We start from the raw sequence: 20,590 nt of genomic DNA on the forward strand, positions 1-20,590 counted from the left end.
TCTTGGGTTTTAACCGGAAAACCAGGCTTCTACTCTACAAACTCCCAGAGACGCTACAAAAATGTTTGAGGGGACATTTTTCCAGGCGGAAATTGACTCTTTTTTTCCCCCCCAGAGGCGGGAAAGAGTTCATTTCCGACTGGCACAGGTGTTATCTTTTTTTTTTTTTGCGCTGCTTGCGCTGACTTGTATTGGAGGTGTATGTTATATCACTTTGTTGCTGTTTTTGTTGTTGTTGTTGCTGCCAGCTGGTATGTGTTTGTGCTTTGGCGTCGGAGCAGACGTGCCAATAAGCGTTTCCTTGCCCTGGGGTTGGGCGTATGGCGGATAAACTCAACCGAATCCAGCGAACTCGGTTCCCGCCGCCGCCGGCGACTCCTCCTCCTCCCGCCATTTTCTGTCCCGGGCCGCCAAAAGGCGAGGCCGCGGAACCCGGGCTGTGGCCGAAACGTCTGGCGGCGACACGAAACCCGACACAAACCCGACCCGGGTGTCCAGGACGGCGTGAATCCCCGCATTAAAAAAAAATCCCGAACACATAACGATATCCCCCCCGAGTTTTCCGCCACGCCAGGGAACAACAACAACAACAAAAAAAAAAAACAACTTTTTTCGACCAGCCTCAAAAGGCGCAACCCACCGCCCGGCTCTCTGGAAACACCTGCCGGAGAAAACAGCCCCAGAGCTCCCGGGAGACGCAAAGGCCGGGGCTCAAGCACTCTTCGGTGTCACGATTCACTTAACGCTTTTCAAAAGAGCCCTCAAGTCGTGTGTGTGTTTCGAAATTAAGGTCACGCTGCCAGGCGGCGAAAGCACTCGCCATTTTATTTTTTCAGTTTTTCAGCTCTTGAGTACCAGCCGCCACGTACAAAACCCCTCGGTGCGGAGACACCTGTTTCAGTGCTGTCTCAACCGAGGAGTTTTATTTTCATGATCTATTTACGATTTCTAGCGCCTGCTGCTGAAAAGGGCATGTGTTCGGGGAAATCTCTTGTTCGGCCTGGGTCCACGTTGATTAAAGCACAACAATTAAAAGAAAAAAAAAACAGTTTGCAGGACTCCATCGTCGGGCTGGGGAAGGAGATCTAGATCTAGATTTGAGTTGCCTCTGAACTCAATCAACAGAAAAGGAGAAAAAGAGTTGAAACAAAGTTTTAAAAAAAAACACGTACTTTAACTCATGAATAAGTTATCTGTGAAACAAAGGTAGTTGGCGGTACGAAAGGGATTCGTGTCGAATCGCATTTATGGAAACGATGCAAACTCATGGAACTTTCTAATCACAGTTATAATTCAGCTCTGTGCTTTTTTTTTCCCCAAAAAAGCTGATATCTGCATATTCAGAATGTATTTTTATCCAGGAGTATGCCAAAGATACACACACACACATATGCGGCAGTCTAGGAGGGCCATAAATCTTCGCTCCTCACAGCTCCTGCTAGAGCTCATCTGTCAGTCTGGCCTTGGCCTGGAGCATTAATTAACCGCAGGCTCCAGCAGAGACGGTTTTAATATTCCTCAGGAAAAAAGAAGATCCCAGAATAGCAGGAGAAGCCAAGACGTGGCCAAGCTGTCCGCGCGCGCGGAGAAGGCTGACGGATGACATAACCGAGTTGTGCTGCCCCCTCTGTGGTGCCTGCCTCAGTCTGAGGGGATCAGGAGCTGACAAAACAAACCTGACCTGGCCTTTATCAGGGCCGAAAACAGCACTTGATTCCCTGTGCTGAAGGGAGGGCTGCTTTTTTTTCCAGAGCAGTGGCTCTGTGACTGGGAGGTTGCCGGTTCGAATCCCACAGCCGGCAGAGGAATCCTACTCCGCCGGGCCCCTGAGCCAGGCCCTTCACCCCAAGCTGCTCCAGGGGCGCCGTATAAATGGCCGACCCTGCGCTCTGACCCCCAGCTTCTCTCTCCCCGTCTGTGTGTCTCCTGGAGAGCAAGCTGGGGTCTGCGAAAAGACAAGTTCCTAATGCAAGAAATTGTATAGGGCTGATAAAGTGATCGTTCACTCCACAATGAAATGAGGGCCTGATGACAGGAGGGGGAAATAAAACACAGGCCCATTAAAAACCGGAAACGGGAGGGGACCCATTTTGAGATCCTTAAAGGAAACGGGCAAGACGAGATTTGGGAATCGGATACAATCCAGCCGACCAAACAAGACGGGCGAGCCAAAAGACCTCTTACAGTCGGGAAACTTGGTGTTCTAATGTAGTGTTTGGCAAACCCTGAGTAATGTACTTAGATCAATGTACCCCCCAATTAAAATATAAAAGCACCTCTTAGTCCTCCGATCTTAGAAATGTGTGCATTCCAAAAATGAAATCCCGCTGGACATTGTCTAATATAATCCTGATGTTACGTACAACAGTGACAACAGTAGGAATGTCACACTCTAAGGCTAATCTACCGCTGTTGACCAAATTGCTCACAGATATGGACAGCTCTCAAGTAGATGTGATAAACTTATCGCTTTTGCTCGTCGTACAGGAGTCAGTTTTAGTTACTAAGGGTTAGTCAGAGCACGGTACAAGGGCGCAGTGGTGAGCACTGCTGCCTCTCCACACTAGTCACACTCTAAGGCTAATCTACCGCTGTTGACCAAATTGCTCACAGATATGGACAGCTCTCAAGTAGATGTGATAAACTTATCGCTTTTGCTCGTCGTACAGGAGTCAGTTTTAGTTACTAAGGGTTAGTCAGAGCACGGTACAAGGGCGCAGTGGTGAGCACTGCTGCCTCTCCACACTAGGGCCCTGGGACCTGTCTGTAAGGAGTCTGCACGGTCTCCCGAAGTTCACATGGGTCACGCGTGCCCCGTGACGGACTGGCGTCCCTTCCAGGTGGTACCCTGCCTTGCGCCGAACCGGGAGGAAACCGGGAGGGACGAGTGCCGTCGGCCCTGGGCCGTTTTGAAGGGGGAGAGTTTGTTACAGCGTCGCGGCTGCGCTGCGCGAGACAGCCTTCCCGCCGGGTCCCTTTCGCACGGAGGGCAGGGGACAGGAGGGAGGTGGAAGCCGTGCAAACAAACAAACAAACAAACGGGAGGCGCTCCGTCACACAAGCGGTCCGCTGCTGTCCGTGTCACGCCCTCTGCAGCCAGGGGGCGCTCCTTCTCCGTCCTGTCTCTCATTTCCGGTTCTCTGCTGCCCTTCCGGTGTGTCTCTCTCTCTGGGGCTATATATTTCCGGGTCTTTCAGTCTGCCTTGGCTCGGCATAGGCGTCCGGATGGCCTGAGACCCGCCTGGCACCGGGTCGCCCCACGTCCGCTACCTGAGGGCACAGGTTTCTATACGGCGTTCCCTGAACAGCTGAGCCCGGGCTGACCCCCGTCTCGCCGCTCCGCATAGGGTCTTTATCGCTCCCCTGCCCTTCCGCGGTTCGTCCCTCCCGACATCCGTGACAGTCCGAGAAAAAATAACCTGTTCCAGCCGGGCTAGTGAAGCCAGCTCCATGGGATTCATGGGAAACGGGCCAGCCGAGATTTCTGGAATGAAAAATTCCCCAAGAGGGAAGAAGGCCTGAATGCCACCCTCCCTCCCTCCCTCTCTCTCTCCCTCCCTCTTTCTCTCTCTCTGGTTGCTCTTTATGTTTTTGAATAGTCGCGGCCCTGCCTGCTTGCCCGAGATGCCTCCTCCGACCATACGGATGGAAGTGGAGGTGTTTCACTGAATTCATTTCGGGGTTGAAAATGGGGCGGCCATTTTGCAGCAGCTCCTCGGATGATTCTCAACACTGGTTATAACCCCCCCCAAATAGAGTTGCTCCTGTAGAACACCTTGCCCCTTGCTTGCTAGGATCGATAAAAGCTCAGTTATCTCACATCTGGTTTGGGGTCCAGCTGGAGCACGAACAGGGCCCTGATCCGCTGAATGAGTGTGCGATCTCTTTGCTACTGCCGAGCAGCAGGGTACCACGAGCTATTCCGTTGACTAAACCCGTGTGCAAGTATTCCACACGGAGCGTATCTCCTCCTAGCCTGCACACCACCATCCCACCCCCCCACCCGGCTCTGTTTCAGCTGGAGCGATTTGCACACACACACACAAAAAAAAAACAGCTGTAAAAATAAAAGTGGGGGTGGGTTTTGGCAGGCGGCGATCAATGCGATTTACCACCGATTGTTCTCGTTAAGTGCTCGGCAGTAACAGCCACCCCCCCCACTTGCCACCCCATGGTGCGGGTGAGAGCAGCGCCATTAAAATCCCACAGTAAGCAGCACCCTAACAGCGGGGTCCAGGCGTCGGGCTACCCGAGGCAGGAGGGAGAAGGCACGAGCCGAAATGGAGGAGAGGAGAGGGGAGGAGGGAGGGGGTTGAGAGTGAATAGCTAATCAGCACCTCCAAATTGGAGTGATTTCAAGCAGCTTATTTATCTGACACACAACACTGGGAACGACTTAATCGCTTCTCATCGCACAACGAGCCCGTTTTCTGTTTGTTGTTGTTGGTTTTTTTTAAGAGGTGCAAACTCGTTTTTCTCACTCTCTCTCTCTCTGCTCTTTTGCTTTCAGCAACCAGGAATATAGACCCTGACAGCTCTGGCAGGCAATAAAAAAAATAAATAACTCCCCACCCCACGCGCGTGCAGATGGCCAGGGAGACGGCGCGCGAGAGGCCATTCAGATCGAATTGGCTCCAGTGCACGACACCCGATCACTATCTCCAGCACGGCGTCGAAAAGCAATCGGCGCCTCGCACGCTGGAGGCCTTGAATTTGCATCTCATTAAAGGGCTGGGATGTCATTAAAAGGGTTTGGCGTTTCGTTACAGAGGTGTCGCCCCTTTGCCGAGCCGCCTAAGCTTCAGGGAGAGCGACCGACTCGACCACTACTACCCGCTGCACCGGCGGTGGGGAAACGCGGCCTTTTCCGTGATAATAAAACGTGCTTACACTTATATAGCGCTTTTCTGGCAAAAAACAACAACAAAACAAACAAACACACCCTGTCTTTTGCGCTATGCACATTGCACTCGATGTACCCTGTACCCTGTCAGAACTGTCTATGTCTATATATTGTCTATAGCATCGTCTCGTCGGCGTCTGTCTGCATTCGCACCGTAGACCTGGAGAGCGAGATCTCGCTCCTCTGCGTGCTTGGTTTACGGCAGGACTGACAGATGAATGAACTTGGAAAAAGCTCATCGGAACCCCGGGTTCGGGGCAATTCTGGACGTCGAGTCGGGCGCGATCTGCGGGGATCGTGGACTGAGAGGGTGCTAATGCAGGTTTAGGGGGACGCAGGACACTGGAGGGGATCTGGTTTGGAAGGCTGCGACTCAGGGCACCAGAACAATTGGGCCAGCAGGCATCGCCACAGCTCCCCAGAGAAGGAAGGAACAGGGCTCTTCAGAGAACAACTGAGGACAACTGCGCTCCGTTTGCGTGTATACTTTCTCTAGCGCCGGGTCGCCATATCGCAGCCCTATGGAAAGGGCTTTTTTTACCTTTGGTAATTGCAAGAAAACAGGCAAAACAAGAAAAACAATACATATAACAACACGGGGGGTATAAAATACGGGTGCATTTTCCAAAAAAAAAGATGAAATGAGGTAAATAGACATAAGGTACGCTCAGCTTTTATGTTCCTACATTTAGACCTATCTTGGAGATGCGCCCTTACAGTACGTCTATTTGAAATTGCTCAGACGGCTCTTCCTAAACTCCCCCATTTCGGGTACATCCCAGCCGGCTCGTATAATGATTAAGTGCATGACAAAGGGCAGTTGTGTGTTTGTTTTTTTTTCAATGGGACTTAAAGAGCAACGTAGCCTCTGTTTCTGTAAAAGACCTGTCGGTGTTCGAAACCGTCTTCATATACTGTAATTCAATCCAGAATGTTTTAACAAGAGGACATACCCCAAACCAATGCTGTTAAGTGTTTGCGCTAAAGGCACATTTATCGTCTTTATTAATTTTAGATCTATGCCCGACAAGAATCTTTACAGGCTAAAGCCGACGAGCGGTTTTTGTTCGACGCCTCTTTGACCTTATTGCTTATCCGATATTTGCGCGATCTCATCCCTGTACAGAGGTCTGCTGCAGTACTTGAGTTGGAGTCGCCGCGAAAAAACCGGCGGCTGAGGCCGAACATCACCGGCCGAGGGGAAAGGGAACGGGGTAAAATGTCATGGCATTTGCGCCCGGCTGTGGAGGCTGTCAGACACAGGATGCAACACGCACAGCTGCAGGCGGGGATGACAGCAGGGCTAAGCTGAGAGATCTTCGCCCTCCGGACCAGAGGCAGAGATCACAGGCGGGATGTGTCCGAGAGATTCGCTGTGCGCCATAACTATGCGGCCTCGTGCGTTTGACTTTCAGGAGAGGTCATAACTCATGCACAAGGATTTTTTTTTTGGTTTCTGACAAAAGATTCTGCAGAATTTGCTGTATCGGTGGCTGTGTGCATTCTCTCATCAAGTGCCTTGAGACGATGGATCGTGAGAGGCGCTATATCAAAAGCTATTTCTCCGAACGGTTCCCATGCGTGGCCCCATCTTTAAACAGCATGGAGTCGGAGTCTAATTTCGGATTTGGCCCGAAGGATCGGTATACTGTTGAGAAATCATAAGCGACCTTTCAGTTCCCGAAAGGACAGTATTTGTCCTTTTTAGATGCACACCAGCCTAAAAAAATGTCTCTCAGCATTTGCAGAGACATGACTGTTTCGCACAGCCGAAATGTGAGCGCCTCATGACCGACACGTTTGTCTCATGCTGCAGCTTGGGACAAAATTGCGAAAGACACAGCCCTGGGTCATGCATTCTGTCTTAACTGCCCGAGAGTTGCTTTTCCACCAACCCAATTCGGCCCAAACCTTTGGGCTCGAACAGGTCTGAACCCTGGAGATGGGGCAACGCCACGCACCAAGTTTCAGATCAGCACTCTAGTTTTAGAGAAGAAGATTTAAGTAAGTTTAGCTTTCGAGTCTTTAGGCCGTAAAAAAAAAAAGGACCTGAAACTATACGAATTGAGTTCTGGATATATTGTTTCTTGGCACTGTTCTGTTTCCTACCAGAAGAGATACTCTTACATTACTGAAGCCATTACTTACAGAAATTGATCATGAACAGACTAAGCTGATTAATCTGTGTGTGTTTTGTTTATCTGTCTGCGTCTTTATCTTCAGGTTTTTTGGGGGGACGCGTTCCGTTCAATCTGTAGATGAATTTGCAGGAGGGGGCGACTGGCCTACCCAGCCATTTTTAAGAGCTCCCCAACGCCAGCCCTTCACAGGCTGCGGTATGGAACCTTCCAAGTGATTCTGTCTCATACCCAGAGCCATACGCATCCATCTGCCAATCATCTGCTGCGAGTTAGAAAGAATCTCATCTGATCCTTTATTTTCCAAAAATGATCCGGACGATTTTTTGCTCCCTTCCTGTTGCGAATGTGCCGGGAGACTGACCTCAAAACTAAATGAAACGAAATGAGAAAAGCACAGATAGGCGAGCAAAATTCATCCAGCAATAATTAACCACCTTAACAGGGTTTTTGTTGCCTTGTTAATCACTGTAAACAACAGCTTCGGCAATATGTTAGCAGTTGCGTTAATAAGGCCCTCGTTACCAGAAGCGATACATCAGGAAAAACACGGCTAATCCTTTCTAATGATGGGTGTGTTGATACAGCAGGGCCTCTCGAGCCTATCGCAAGGTGTCTTAACCACCTTGGGCAGCCAGATCGCGTCGAATTAACCCCCTATGGCATCCTGGAGCTGCTCCTCTGTCCCGGGGGATTCTGATCAGATCTGATCGATACTTCCAGAGCAGATGCACTTATAAAAGCCCGACGTCTCGTTTTCGCTTCAGAAAGTAAGGAAACCAGGCGGTTCACAGAGACCTCCCCTCCAGCACGCACTAGATCACAGGTCAGACAGTAGTAGTAATAATAATAATGAAACTTTATTTTATATAGCACCTTTAAAGTTGGCTTCTCAAAGTACTTTACAGAATGACAACAACAACGATAAATAAACACAAGATGTGCAGGATTAGAACACACAGTGAGAGGAGACAGTAGATTGGGGTTCTGATTACAGCAGGAGCAGAGGGGTGAAGAACAGAACCGGTTCAGTACAGGCTCTTCTACAGAAGAGGGTTTGGAGTCTGGATGTGAAGGAGTTTAGAGAGGGTGACTCTCTGATATCCTTGGGGACAGAGTTCCAGAGCTCGGGGGCGCAGCAGGAGAAGACCCTGTCACCCCCAGAGTGTAGACGGGCCTGGGGGGCAGACGGGAGACCAGAATTCGAAGAGCAAAGTTTGCGAGGTGGGGAGCAGGGCGATAGCAGCTCAGACAGGTGCTGAGGTGCCAAGCCAGGCAGAGCCTTGTAGGTGAGCAGGAGGATTTTAAAGTCGACACAAAACCTGACAGGAAGCCAGTGCGGGGACTCCAGGACAGGAGTCGCGTGATCCCTTGCACTAGACCTGGTCAGGATTCTGGCTGCCGAAGTTCAGTCAGAGTAGAAGTAGTGGAAAAGAGTAGAAGTGTAGTCTGCTGGGACTGTGGCAAATTCATCTTCCCGTTTCTCTGCTCTTAGCAGTTACAACCCAGTGCAAACAGTACAGTGCCTTCTCAGACAATTATTCTCAGAATAGTGGAATCCCCCCCAGGGGAAAGAAAAAGCCATCCAGGGTCGCTGAAAGTCACTCTACAGCTGTCATAGCAGGGCTGCATTTACAGCGCACGTCAGTACAGGTTTACACAGTGTACAGTGTCCTTAATTTCTAGCTGCTCTGCCACGGCGTGCATGTAGCGCTTGGAATTATTCATCACTGTGCCAAACCACTGCGCGATCCAGTCAAGGCTGCAGAAAAACTTCAAGCGTCCCTGAGCTAGGCACCGGCCCCTTCGTTCCAGGAAAGGCAGTGTGCAGGTAGGCAGAGAACTGACACACACAGCTGCTTGCTATGACTTTATATACGCAGGAGACAATTACAAGAGATCCCCGCTACCTGGACAGAGCTTTAAGTGTCCAGAGAAGTGCTATAGAAGTGTAAGCAATTATTCAGATTATTGACTGCGATGTAGCATCAGTAGTCTAAGGTTTCGAGGTAGGGGCGACCGGAGGTTAGCTTTCAGTGTACGAGCAGCCTGTGAAACAGAGAGACACGCGAGCGATGCTCCATAGGGCGGACCGCCGATTCTGCGATCGTCCGGTCCGTTGAGACTGACAGCCCGGAGGCATCGCCTGGCATCTGACCAGACCGGATTGGGAATTCAGCTCGGCGCTCCTGGCCGATATACCGTAGCCCCCAGCTCTGCGCATCCACTGTGCGCTCCTTTAAATACACAGATCTATGCACAGACGGTTTTAAATATGCAAAGCCCCGCTCTGCAGACTGATCTGCCGTTGTGCTTCCCCGACGTCTCACAGCTCGGCATTGCGAGTCGGGGGGAAAATGCAAAAGCCGAAACCGAGGAGACGCTCATTCACTGCTCCCTTTATTTAAGGCTGCGCTTAAACGAATCTATTTATATTCAATCGCCGGGTACGGCTCTGCGGATAATCACTCCTATTAGCATCTTCTCCTAATTAGCCAATCAAATTAAGCATGACACCTGTGTCGATGCTGTGATTAAAAACAAGGTAATCGCTTTTTTGTTTCCCTTTCCTCCCCGAAAGAACCGGCTGCCAGGATTTATTAAAAAAAAATAATAATAATAAAAGTGCAAGTGATTTTCTCCTTTAAAATAAAGCCTATTACAGAGATTACAGAAGTTGAGGCCAGCGGCACTGGCTTAATATTACGTCTTAAAATGGGGCTGATAAAGATCTTATTTCTCCTTTCAGTGTCTCTTTGATTAGTGGTGTCAATCACCATGAACCCCCTCCTCCCCCAAAAAACCAAACACATGATATTCAATCAGAAAGGGACCTCTTAACGGCCTATAGGAAAGGGGTAGAATTGCACAATAGCAGACGTAACTGGAGCACGGCGATAACCTACGCCAGAATTTGGATCTGTTAATTGTTTATTCGAGATCTCCCACTTTATTAAGGCCCCAGAGCAACTGCGTAGGTTATGGCAAAGTGGGTTAGATGCCGGAATTAATGACATTCAGTGCTGCACAAAAGCCTGGGATATTGCATTGTAAACTGATTACAAAGCACGCCGGAATAAATAAGGCCACACAGCGGCCCGCGTGCAGCACGACTCATAACATCCATGAGCTGGCTGCGCTATGAGATGAGCTGGAGCCACAGGCAAGTTCTGTTCCTCTGGGAATATCTCCGCGGGAAGACGGAAGTCAGGTTTGGGGACTTAAAGACGGGAAAAGGCACTCATAGGCAAATCTAGGCCGAATATCCTGGTAAACGTCCCAGAGGGCCTGCCAGACTCCTCTTACTGTCCCCCAGTTCCATGGGACTCTTTTGTGACATCTGGTTCAAGTGAATTGGGGAGTTACAATTGGAGATTCCAGGCAAGCACTATATAAGCATCTTGGTCTCTTGTTCTCCTTGCTCTTGCTCTTCTTGTTCCTGGTCTGCTCGCTCTTGCTCCTGCTCTTCTTTTTCTTGGTCTTCTCACTCTTGTTCTTGTTCTCCTTGCTCCTGCTCTTCTTTTTCTTGCTTTCAGTTTTCTTGGTCTTCTTCCTCTTGTTCTTGTTCTTCTTGCTCCTGCTCTTGTTCTTGTTCTTGCTCTTTGTGCTCTTGTTCTTCTTGTTCTTTTTATCTTGGTCTTGCTCTTGTTCCTGTTCCCGTTCTTGTTCTTTCTCTTGTTCCCGTTCTTCTTGTTCTTCTTGTTCTTGCTTTTCGTGCTCTTGTTCTGCATGCTCTTGTTGCTCTTGTTCTTGCTCTTCTTGCTTCTTGTTCTTCTTGTTCTTTTTCCTCTTGCTCTTGTTCCTGTTCTTCTTGTTCTTGCTCTTCGTGCTCTTGCTCTTCATGCTCTTGTTGTTCTTGCTCTTCGCACCAGAAACCACAGGAGAGGACTGAAAGCAAGGTTTCCCACAGTAAACCCAGTTCAGTTTTGGGGGTCTGAGGACTGGAGCTGTGTGCTCTGCCGGTTTGACCTATATCTGCGTCAGGAGCAGGACAGCGAAAGGGCTTGCGAGGGCAGGCGGAGCACGAGAGCAAATCACCGCAGGCAGAAGTCCCGCTAGCGTCCCATAGGAAGTCAGGCGTGTACAGCGCTGATAATCATGCCCAGCTCATTTCCTGTCAGCCTGCCTGGAGGAGTGTTTAAACGAGCTTATTTTAGCTGTAACATTTCATCAGTGCATGAGACAACACGAGGGCAAATATGCAGCTAGTTATCCATCCAGCCATTTTGGACACACACCTGGGGCAATTTTCCCAGAAGCCAGTTAACCCACCAGCATGGCTCTGGACTGTGTGGGGAAACCGGAGCACCTGGAGGAAACTACACAGACTTAGGGAGAACATGCAAACTCCACACATACAGCACCCCAGGTCCAGGACCTTAGTGCTGTAAAGCAGCAGTGTGTTCCATTGCACCACTGTGCCTCCTATGAGGCAAAAACTATAATCCCAGAGGCCCTAGTGTCTTCTGATTTGTATTCTATGCTCAGTTAAACAATTAAGCTAATTATCTTCTTGGCCACGTGAAGAATTACTCTTAATGTCCCTTGCTGTCGACGACTCAGAACATTCCTTTTTCTGAAGGCACTGTTGTCCATAAAGCACCTTTGAGCCAAGTTGGATATATTCCAATTAAGCGGTTAATTAAATAATTAGACCAGCTGTGTAACTGAGAGCTCAAGTAGACCAAAAAGCTGTGAGCAGTGACCTCCAGAGCTGAAGTCTGAGACCCGGACACTGTTGCAGGAGTATGATTTTCTCATCTAACGGCAGCAAAACAGGGGGGGAATTTGTCTGAATCTGAAATCTGAATATCCGTGACAACTTCTAGAGTCCAGAGACGACCGGCTCCCTCTGTATTTCATCGCCAGCAAACCTGGCTCGCCTATAGCCGGGCTCGACCGGTAGGACAAATTAAAATCCGGCGTCGTTTTCCCCCAAAGGACGTTCCCAGAATCCAAGGCTCTGCTCCCGCTCGGAGATTATCCGGGAGGAGTTGTAAGATAAACGCTCGCCAAATCGCTTCTAATTACGATCCGCTGAGAGACGGGACAGAGCTGATGAATAATCTCACAGCATAATAAAGTGTGGTCTCACACTGACAGGAGAACCGTGGGCTTGTGCGAACAAATATTTCAACCGATTTAAAACGCAATACGCATCGCGTAGCTAGCGCATTAGGGATCAGTCACCGGCTTCAGGTTTGCATCGTTCGGCAGGGAAGCAAGGGCAGGGCAGAAGGGCGATCCAGTGACCTTGAACAGACACACTCCAAGCCAAGCACCTTCTCGTGTCGGCTCCAGCCAATTAAGCAATTATTTTCTCAATTGAGAGATACACAGGCTCTTTTCCTAAGGTCTTTTGCAGTGGATTGCTCAGATCATTCACTTCGTTAGCGGCCCAGTTACCTCTGAGACCCGGGATGCTGTCTGTGTGGAGTTTGCAGGTTCCCCCCCAATTCTGTGTGAGTTTACTCCCTGGGATGCATGCTGGGAGTCCCGACAGCTCCGGCGAGGTCGTCTACGATCTTTTTTTTTTAATTAAACGTATAGAATTTACAAACACAACTACAGCCAGAGGATCAGAACCACCCGGGGTAATGAAGTCAATTATGTGATCAAATCGTATTTTTTTTTACATAGATCATTTTTTCCTTGCTGTATTATTTCTCAATTTTGTTTTTATAGAATTGAAATAGCGTTTCAACACGCATGCGTTTCCTGTATAAAATCAGCCCTCACTATTTTTACAAAACCCCCCCAAAAAAAAACGCTTTTCTTTTTATGACATTGCGAATACCTCTGGCACTCATGAAAACGACGTCCACAAAAGCAGATAACCAACTCTTAAGATTGTCTAAATCACTGAGTTTTTCCAAGAACAGTCTTTAAACCATGACTACAGCCCCTGGGGCGCGAACCCAGGTCTCCAGCGTGACGCCACAGGGAACCAGCCGAGGGAGCTAAAGGAGATCTCCCCCTGCCCAGCTGGCCGAGGTCCCTGCTACGCCCAGGGAGGGCGATGACGTCACCGTCTCCGAACTAGCTCCGCTACACCGCCCTGACTGGGTGTGGAGGAGCCACCACTGGCTGTGTGTGGGGAACTCCACAAGATGCATCCACACAAGCCCCAGTGGCTGTTTCTGATGATGTCATCCTGCCTGTCTCTCGGTCAGCTCTGAAAGGGCGCGGGCAATAAGTGTCCCCCGTCGCCATCCTGGGGCATCAGGACCCACACCGACCGCAGGGTGAGCGCCCCCCTGCTGGTCGACCCCCCACCGATATCGCTCAGGTGGTGTAACGCAGCGCTCCGATTGGGAATCAAAGTGCCCGAACAGGAGCCTCTCCTCCTTCTCTTCAGAAATCCAGCTGGGAAAATCAGCGCCGGAGGTGAATATGTGTGTGTGTGTGTATATATATATCCACTGCTTAATTGCTTCGGTTCCCTGCTAGAGGATCTCCTCTCCCCCTCCCCCATCTGGGGCTGATTGCTCTCTCCCTGCTCGCTCCCCTTCCTCGACCCACCAGCAACTCAGCACTAATCCTCTGTTTGGCTGCTGAGCGCGTATTATTCCTGTAAGGGATTTGCAAATCATGCACAACGCTGGGAGTGCTCAGTAACACAGGAGTGCTTGTTGATATCCCTGTGCCAGACGCCGGCTTCCTCCGATCCTAATAGCTGAGAGAAAGGGAGAATCAGGGCTCGTCCGGGCTCTTCGGGAAATCTCGTCTCTGCGTTGTTGTTGTTGTTGTTGTTTGTTTGTTTTTTAAACTTGCTGTACAACCGAATTATCTGCGCATACGGGCTCAGCGTCAAGAAACCAGGGGCTCGTCTCTTTCCTGTTTAATTACTTTAAGAAGAGGGAGTTCTTCGGGCAAAAGAAGTATGTTTGAACAAAATGACCGACTTTCGAGACCCTCCACAGGGGGTCGAGACCCTCTGTTAGACAGACGGAACTTGAGTTTTGCCATTCAGCGCTTGTTGGGTAAATACTGCAGAGGTGAGTTAAGTGGCCGCTTACGAGGGGACCTCAGGCAGCTCGATTCAAGGAACTCCGTGTTTAAAGTAAGAACCGGAAACCATTCCCAGCTCTTGATCAGCAGGGATATCAGGAATCACTGCCAGGGGTGGCGCCGTTGCTGTAGACCTGAGGAATTCACCCCGGGCTTCCCCAGTGCAAGGGTGTCGGCCAAAAGTGCCTGACAAAAATGCACAGAACGTTTCAAAAACATTTGAGAGGTCGTCCGCGCGAAGAGAAGGCTGGCTGGACCGGTCGCTGATGGAGGAGGTTCGGAGTTAGGGTTTGGGGTGAGGGTTGGAGAATTTCAATTCTGCACCTGGGAGAAGGTTTGGTGTTTTACCACCGAAGGGGTGAGACCACCTGGAAAGCAGTGGGGGATGTGGCACAGCCCTGGGCTGGAACCCGTGACACCCCATCTGAGAAAGACTCATGGTGGCCAAGTTTTTGCACCCCCCCCGGTCTAATCCTCTCTCGGCAACCTCAGCTCTACCGATCAGCTGCCCCAGGCTGCTGAAGGGCTCGGGTCCGACCGCTGTGCAGACACCAGAAGTCGAGCTGCAGCAGCAGCAGCAGCAACAACAGCAGGAAGAAACGTTCAGGTCCGAGCGCCTGTAGCGACTGTAGCCGAGGTGTTAGACCCGTATGCATGAGATCCTGAAGAGGTGCAACTGAGAAGCTCGCAGCCGAAACGGTAACAAGGAAAAACTGGCCCCCCAAAGAGGAACTGCAGTGCTATTTTTATATTTTATATTTTGGGGTGAGAAAGGATCGGCAGCGATGAGCGCATTTCAAACCACAATGAAAATAAAATGGACACATTAACGTGTAAAAACCTCCCATTGACATCACAGAGCAGAGGAAGTTTCCAGGTCTGCTCAGCGCCGTGTTTCTGGGATTCAGAACGAGGCAGCAGGACTTCCGGTGAGGTGGAGCGGCCCTGTGACCCTGTAAACAAGCAGGCTTGCGAGTCCAGCTCTTCTCATCCAGTAGAAATACTGCTCTCCTCTCCCGGACGCTTTCACAAAATGGGCTGGGCTTTATTAACGGTAGGGTCCCCTTCAGTCCCATGCAGGCACAGGGCTCAGGCACGCCTGGCTGCAAAGCACAGAGCCCTCAGTACCTGCAACAAGGGAGGAGGGGGGGGGCGTGGCCCTCTCAGACAAGAACGCAAGCCTGCAGTTCCCCGTTGAGCCACAGGGGGCGCTGCTGTCCCGCCCAACCCCCAGGGCACTTGCCCAGCAGGGGGACTGTAACTCAAGGCACATCGCGCTCAGCAGGAGAATGTCACACCCCACCCTCCACCCAGAGGGGACTGAACATCGGGGCACAACCTGCACTCCGAATGAATGTCTTTCCTGGTTCAGGCCACATGGGACACACTTCCACACTCGGTTTTCTGCAGCTCTGGCACAAAAGCCGAGGGGATATCAGCTATTTTTAAGCGATTCTCAGATCTTGACATTTTTCCCAGCCTATTTTTGTCAGGCTCACACGTTAACAGCGCTCGCCGGGGATAGCGACAAAATCTGTGAAAGAGCCTGGCACAGGGTGAAGAACGCACTTGCCAGTGGCGGTCAAGGTTATCTAAACCTGTATAACAGTTTGTTTCAAAAAAGACTCAAGCTGATGTCGGGGGGTTACAAAGACAGAGAGACACCTGGTCTTTACGAGAGATGCTTTGCCCGCAAGCCGATCGAAATAAAAAAATTCACTGGGAGACGGCGGCGGCTCTCTGTAGCTCAGGCCTGGTGTGTCTGTCAGCATACGACCGGACTCTTCTCAGGAATCGTGCGAGAATCGTTTCTGTGTGTATGTGTGTGTGTGTGTGTCAGTGCACGTGGGCCTTCTTGCCTCCCGGAGCACAGCTCTGAGTGTACAAGGAAGGCAGGACACAGTTCACTGTCCCTCTTTGAGCAGCAGTTTTGGAAGACCAGGGTCTCCTGCACGTGCTCATATTTAAAGGGTCTGTGCAGATCACTTTTGGTATTTGGGAGATGGGCTGGCTTTTCACGACGGAGCAGGACGTGAACTTTGCTGTGCGTAACAGCTTTTAATTGTGTGCACCAGCCATCTCTCCCTGCACCCTGGGTGCCATGTGGTGTCTGAGCTGCACCGTGCCTCTGCTCAAGCTGACGAGCCGCTGCCCTGGCTGGGTGATTTTCCAGCCTCGAGGATGCTGGCCCGCCTTGCGAGGTGCTGCTGGGATCCCCTGCGGCTCGTTCCCTTCCGGAACGAGGCTCTTTTCATCAAGTCTTTGATCTTAGTGAGAAACAAACAGAATCAGACGATCCCTCGCCCCGCATGAGCGACGACTCCGAGCTCTCGGGGGACAACGCTTCCTGATTGCCGAGCTGCCTCCTCTGAAACTCCTCTGGAAACGCCGAGCGCCGATCGGGAATGCAGAGGAGCTGCTGCGGTTTTTTCAATTGCCTTGGCAATCGCAGCGTTTCGGTCGCAAAGCATCCAAAAAGGTCAGTCCGGTGTAACCGGTGGCGTTGGCTTCAGCGAGGGCTAGTGCAGACTCTACCAGCTCAAACAGAGCCCTGCGTGTAACGAACAGTTCTTTCCGGACCCTATGCGGACGACACAATCCGATGAAGTGGGGAAACACTGGGGAAACGTCATGCAGGAATACGGGGCAGAAGACAGGGGGGCGTGTCCAAGGTGCGCTGGTGCACGGGGGAGGTGTGGCCGAGGCGAACAATCCGAGAGAGTAGTCCTTTGGGAATATCCAAAACACAAGGGTAAGTCCAAAACCAGAAGATCCATCAGAACAAGAATTAAAAACCACGAAGGCCGGGTCGGAACCGGCGGACGGGGAACGGGAACGGGAACAGAGGTTAAAACCTTAACGGGACCAGGCGCTTCCAGGTCCCGGACTCGCACGATATGGAGATCAGATGCAGAGCCCGGATGAGCGTCAGCGCCTGGCTTTTAAGGTGGGCTGGGAATGGGAAACAGGTGCAGAGAATGAAATCTTAAGTGAAAGGGCTGGAGCACCCTTAAGGAGGGGGAACTAATATCGTGATACTGCGCTGTTACACCTGCACAGATTTCAGCTGCACCCTCTCAGGCCAATTCACCGGCTGATAATAATATTAATACTCCTGACACTTCTAGAGCGCCTTTCTGGAGCCTCCACTCAGAGCTCAGTCCAGGTCATGGGGATCCATAATAATTAAATCCCCTGCCTTTTTATCAAGTTTATTTCGCTGATATATATATATATTGCCTGTATCTAAATGGGCATTCATCAATACAGCAGGTGTGTCTAAATACAAAAGCAAACCACCTTTCTCAGGAGTACAAGAGCTGTGCCCCCACTTGGGATTTGAACCTGCAGTCTCCTACAGGCTCTGGTAGAGGCCCCTTCCTATTGAACCCCTTTCACAGCCCCGAACATTCACAACCGGTTTACAGAAGCCACTAAGAACCATATAAAGACTCGATAAATGTACTTGACACTCTTTAAGGGCTTGAAGAATATCACAGTGATGTAAAACCAGCAGCCACCTTTAGAAACCGGACTCAACCAGAACAAATCGATGGAAATCGCTCCTTTCGTCGCATGTGCTGGAAGAATCGCTATTTTTTTTTTATTTAGAATGACAGCGCAAGGCTAAAAACCTGACTTATTCTCCTAGTAAGGCCCTAGATTGGCAAAAAAACAAACAAAACTGAAAGCGTTGAAGTTAAGAGGCTCCGCGAAACAAGATTTGGGGCTGACGCACACTCCGGATTCCGTCGTGTTACGCTTCGGACATATATCATTTTTTCCTTGCTGTATTATTTCTCAATTTAGTTTTTATAGAATTGAAAAAAAAACCCGCTTTTCTTTTTACAACATTGCGAATAACTCCGGCACTCATGAAAAAAGCATACACAAAAGCAGATAACCCACTCTTAAGATTGTCTAAATCACTGAGTTTTTCAAGAACAGTCTTTAAACCACGACTACAACATTCCAGACCAACACTAAATAAACACGAGTATGTGCTGCTACAACAAATATAATCGAACAGTCATGAACTGAGCAGTCACTGAGAGCGGATCTCTTTCCCGTCCACGGGTCGTCTCCGATCAAAAACGTCAAAAATAGCTCTGCCTCTGAAGCTGGGGGGAATCGGACGTGCACCCCGTTCGAGACAGCAGCAGATACGTCGCCGTTGACAGATTTCCTCGCCCGATTTACAGCACATTGAGACGACAAAGGCTCCGTTGGCGGCAGACGCCCTACGCCGACGTGTGCGGACGTCTGGGCTAAATCGCACGGCGGCGGGCAGAAGCCGGCGTCTCGCCCGACGAGCCCGGGAGAAGACGCCTGCGACACGGCTCGGAGCGGCGCCCACCGCGGCGGGACCCGGCCCCGCAGAGCGGAGACGCAAGGCGGCTCTCGGCCGCGGAACCGGCCCCCGGAGAAGATGCCCGGGGCTTTCGGATGAGTCAAGCAAGCCGAGCCTCTATTTTTAATCCTTGTCCTCGACCCCCCTCCCCCCACGTCTCCAGCCGAGGCCTGGAGTAACATACAGTACATAACATGAAAAATCCCTACCCGCCCGTTGCGGACGTCTCTCTCCCTCTTTCAGCACCGCGGGGCCGCTGGACAGCTCCCGCCGGACCCCTCGTCCAACCTGTGTACCCGTGTATCCCAGACTTGCAAGAGGGGGAGGGGGCAGAAATCGGGGGTCAAGCGAGCCCCCTTCCACCAAAACCAGCGCGTGGGGCACCGCAGAATGCCCACGCCCCTGCGCCCCACGCAGGCCCCACACAGAAGGGGTCGCCAGGCCGCAGAGATGGGTCACTGTGAACCACTTTGCCAAAAGCCCTCGTGGAATTTTAAACTCCCCCCCAAAAAAAAACAAACAAACAAACCCAAAGACATTCGAGTTTATTTGTGTTTTAAATAAAGAAAAAAGCGTAACTAGTTTACGGACTGTTGGATTTATTAAAGAGTGTAATCTCCGCTTTATTTCCAGAGATGGATTTTAATTTGATTACTGCTGCTCGAGAACGCACGCACGACACGATGAGCTCGTTCGTCTTTATGGCTGGTTTAAAATCGGATGCTGCTTTTTAATTAGTTCTTGCCCATTGATTTAAAATGTCTGTTGATTGTTTCGGTTGCCTTCCTGAGCTAGGCAGCACAGCGGCGCTGTGATTAGCATCGTGGGCCCCGGGTTCGATTCTGTACCGGTCCGATCTTTTCCCTTGAGTCTTAAAGTCAGACATCCTGGACAGGACGCCAATCCATTAACAAGACACACACACACACACACACACACACCAGGGCCTGTTTTCCCAGAAGCCAATTAAGCTCCCAGCATGTCTTTGGACTGTGGGAGGAAACCCACGCAAACACGAGGAGAACATGCAGACTCCACACAGACAGCACGCCAGGTCTAGAACTGAACCCCTGTGCGCTGAGTGCTGGGCCACCCCCTCTTTAGTGTCACGACGATAGAAATAAAGAGTCTCTCTGGCCATCTGCCCTGTATTAGATTCCTGTTATGAGAGAAGAGCTCTTTTTTCTTCCTCCTTTTATCTTAATGGCTCCCATCACTCTCGTATATCGCAGATTCCCTGTCCGCCCCATCTCTGCTGCCTATCCCTCACCTCTCCTCTGCTTCAGTCTTTGCTCTTAACTTCTCGACCGATTTTTCAGTTGTTTCAACCCCCCTCGCTCCCCCTCATGGGATTTCAAAGACTACCGTACTGGGCAGGAGGAACAGATATGATTAGTGACTGTGGCAGCTCATAGGTGTTCGATTATCTGTACACTCTCCTGTGTGGTTTCTGGATGTCTTAATCTAGTTCAAATACAGGGTGCAGTAAACCTCCAAGGCAGCCTCAGCTGATAGAGACACTTGCCCGAGGACCGATTGAACTCTGCGGTTGAGTTATGGCGAGCATGAGCACAGTGCTGGGTCACTAGCCGACTGTGGTGGAGGGACACGCCCCCTCCCCCCCCCCCCCCCTCATCAGCTCTGATCCACCAATTACGTGCCGCGACGCCTGTGACGCCTGAAAGGGGGCGTGGCTCGAATGTGGGCGGGGCGGGGCGTACAGCAGTCTGCCCACTTGGCTCGTTCTGCAGTGAGCGGGAGCGTTCTCTGAGGCGTGAGGAAAGAACAACCACTCTGCCCACACGCTGGGTGGGCCCGCCAGAAAAATTACTTTTAAAAATAGCTCTGGTTCATTAGCAATGGATACGCGACCTCCTAAGCCGTTTCTCTCTCTTGTAGCAGATGGATTGTACTGGAGATTCTACCGCTGCAGAGGGAGTGCAATAGAAACACGTTGTCACGCCCCTCACTCTCCCTCGCAAATGCCCTTGCATTCCCACTGTTTCGCCATCTCATCCCTAATTGAACCCATCGCCTTCCCACAGGCACCAGATTCCTCAGATTCTCACTCCCAGACCCATTATCCAATCACATCCCTTTCCCTTTCGGTATTCAAAGTTCCCTCACACACACCAACCTATGCTCGCTATTGAGAAGCCTCCTGTAGAATTCTCTTGTGTGCGCTTT

At 50.7% G+C, this 20,590-nt stretch overlaps 1 protein-coding gene across 14 annotated transcripts in view; it reads right to left on the reverse strand.

Annotated features, from left to right (window-relative positions):
* The window catches only part of LOC107075879 (neurexin-2-like), a 627,393-nt gene that overhangs the window by 588,100 nt on the left and 18,703 nt on the right, over positions 1-20,590 (reverse strand). The gene's annotated exons all lie outside the window — the stretch shown is intronic.

Source organism: Lepisosteus oculatus, chromosome 18 (assembly GCF_040954835.1).
Source record: "Lepisosteus oculatus isolate fLepOcu1 chromosome 18, fLepOcu1.hap2, whole genome shotgun sequence".
NCBI classification, from domain to species: domain Eukaryota; kingdom Metazoa; phylum Chordata; class Actinopteri; order Semionotiformes; family Lepisosteidae; genus Lepisosteus; species Lepisosteus oculatus.